This window comes from Pistacia vera, unplaced genomic scaffold (assembly GCF_008641045.1).
Source record: "Pistacia vera cultivar Batoury unplaced genomic scaffold, PisVer_v2 Contig1207, whole genome shotgun sequence".
In the NCBI taxonomy this organism is placed as follows: Eukaryota; Viridiplantae; Streptophyta; class Magnoliopsida; order Sapindales; family Anacardiaceae; genus Pistacia; species Pistacia vera.
This window is the reverse complement of record NW_022195257.1, coordinates 7,612-10,541: the sequence shown is the minus strand read 5'-3', so window position 1 is coordinate 10,541 and position 2,930 is coordinate 7,612. Positions and strand designations below refer to the sequence as shown.

Sequence of the window (2,930 nt, the reverse complement as noted above, 5' to 3'; positions counted from 1 at the left end):
GATCTATGTTCTTTCAACACCCGAATCAACCACTCTTCTTCTAGTTTGCTCAACCTTGAATTGATGATTACTGGGAAGGTTTTGGATTCACCAAGATACACATATTTAAGGTGGGAAGGTAAAGGCTTTAGTTCAAGTCTCGGAGGTTCTTCCTTTCTTTCCTTTTCTTTCTCTTTCTCAAAATTAAATTCCTTAAATTCTAGATTTTGGCTCTCAACCATTGGCTGAAGTGCTTCCAATAATCTAGCACATTCATTCTTTGTCGGTTCATCTACCTCTATTGTTTTTTATTGGGCAATACACGCTTCTAAAGGTAGTTGCAGAGTGTTCTCTTCAATAGCCTCTGCTACTAGTTTATCCACCACGTCAACACTAAAGCAAGAATCTGATTCTGATGGAAACTTCATAGCCTCAAAAACATTGAACGTTACTGTTTCATGTTGAACTCTTAATAGTAACTTTCCTTCTTGCACATCAATAGAGCTCTTCCGGTGGCCAGAAATGGTCTTCCCAAAATGAGAGGCATTTCCTTATCCTCTTCCATGTCCAATACAACAAAATCAGCCGGAAAAATAATCTTGTCCACCTTCACTAACACATTTTCGACTATACCCCTCGGATGTTTGATGGATCTATCTGCAAGCTGCAACGACATGGTCGTTGGCTTTACTTCACCAATTCCCAATCTCTTGAAAACAGAAAAAGGCATTAGATTGATGCTCGCACCTAAATCACACAAAACTCTATCAAAAGTAATATCTCCTATAATATAAGGAATAGTAAAACTCTCTAGATCTTTGAGTTTCGGGGGTAGCTTCTTCTGTAGAATTGTGCTACACTCCTCCGTGAGCATCATTGTTTCCTCATCTTCTAACTTCCTTTTGTTTGATAAAATCTCCTTGAGAAATTTTGCATACCTCGGCATCTGTTGCAATGCATCTGCAAAAGGAATGTTAATATGCAGTTTTTTAAATATTTCAATGAATTTGGAAAACTGCTTATCTTGATTCTTTTTCTTGAGTCTCTGAGGAAAAGGCACATGAGGGGTGTGATGTGCCAACTCTGGTGGTATCTCGGGAAATGGCAATTTCTCTTTCTTTTGTCTTTGCCTCTCTCCCCGCTTTTGTTCATCTTCCCTAGAACTGGTTGGTTTCTTTTCAATAACTATCTCTTCATCAACTTCCTTATCAGAATCTTCCTTTTCCTTTGATGGACTTTCTTCTTTCCCTGATTGTTCCACTTCTTCCAAAACTATCACACTCCTTAGAGTTATTGCATTTGCTTGCTTACGTGGGTTAGTCACTGTGTTGCTTGGCAGGGAACCCTATGGTCTCTCATTTAGCTTTTCAGCCTATTGCCCCACTTGTACCTCCAAGTTCCGAATGGATGCCCCTTGATTTCTGAAATTCATCCTCGTCTCATTCATGAAACTTGTGGTCTTTTGCATAAATTTTCCAAACATATCCTCCAGTTTTGTCACTTTTTGCTCTCCTTGTTGATTGTTCACCCCTGCTTGGTTGTTTGGCATTGCTCTTTGGTTCCATTGATTGTTCTGCTGATTCTGTTGATTCTGATTGCCCCAAGATAGGTTCGGATGATTCCTCCAGCCAGGATTATATGTGTTGGAGTATAGATTGTTCGGTTGCCTTTGATTTCCTGCCAAGTAGTTAACCTGTTCTGACAATGAAAACGCTGAAGCAAACGTGTTCCCCACTTGGCATTCACTGCTCACATGACCACCTACACAAAATTCACAAATTAGTTGAGGAGCTTGAATAGAATTTACCTGCATACTTCCCAACTATTTTTGAAGTGTTATGAGTTGGGCTGAAATGGCGGTGTATGCATCAACTTCATGAAGACCCATAGATTTCTTCGGTTGCACCCTTTCATTAGATCTTTGATAGTTATTACTTGCCAAAAGTTCAAGCAACTTATGAGCTTCTTCTGGTGTCTTATTTTGCAGTGCTCCTCCTGATGCTGCATCAACCATAGTTTGCACATTAACCATCAATCCGTTATAAAACGTTTGGACTTGCATCCAAACTGGCAACCCATGGTGTGGACATCTCCTCAGTAATTCCTTGTATCTTTCCCACACCTCATATAATGATTCAGACTCTTCCTGTAGAAAAGATGTGATATCATTTCTCAATTTCGCTAATTTTGCTGGAGAAAAGAATTTGGTCAGGAACTTCTATGTTAATTCATTCCATATTGTGATTGTTTCTGATGGTAATGCCATTAACCATCCCTTAGCTTTATCCCTCAATGAAAACGGGAATAGTCTCAATCTGATGACGTCATCTGACACTCCATTTGACTTGAAAGTATCACAAATCTCCAAAAAATTTGCAATGTACAGATTTGGATCTTCCTTCAAATCCCCGTTAAACTGTACTGACTGCTGGATCATTTGGATGATTGCCAACTTTATCTCGAAGTTTTTCGCTTGTACTGCTAGTCTAGTTATGCTCGACCCACTGCCTTCAACTGTGGGAACTAAGAATTCCCTTAATGTTCTGTTTTCTGCCATCTCAATAACTATGACCTCTGGTTCAACTGTAGCCTCTCATTCTCTTCTCTTTATGTTAAGTCTTCTAGTGGTTCCCTCAATCTCTGGATCAACAGGAACCACTGGCCAACGTCTTGCTCTTCGCATAAACTACACAAAAATAGAGAAAAAGTGAGATCATAAGCCAACAGAAAAGAACAACAAAAATTAAACTAACAAACAAAGAAACACAAAAATATAACTCCAATCTAGCTAACACAAGAAAAACTCAATGTTAACACAAAAATCAATCCCCGACAACAACACAAAAAACTTGATGTGTTGTAACTACAACATGCAATGATAGCAAGTGCACTAGTCGCACAAAGTAATAAAGTGATGAGTGAGTATCGCTCCCACGAGGATTGGTTGCTAA

General features: G+C 39.1%; 1 non-coding gene across 1 annotated transcript; it reads left to right on the top strand.

The window, feature by feature from the left end:
• Window positions 1–2,051: 2,051 nt before the first annotated feature.
• Window positions 2,052–2,158, top strand: LOC116112867. Its single transcript, XR_004125318.1, has one exon. It is a non-coding gene; the product is annotated as a small nucleolar RNA R71 (small nucleolar RNA).
• The last annotated feature ends 772 nt before the right edge of the window (window positions 2,159–2,930 follow it).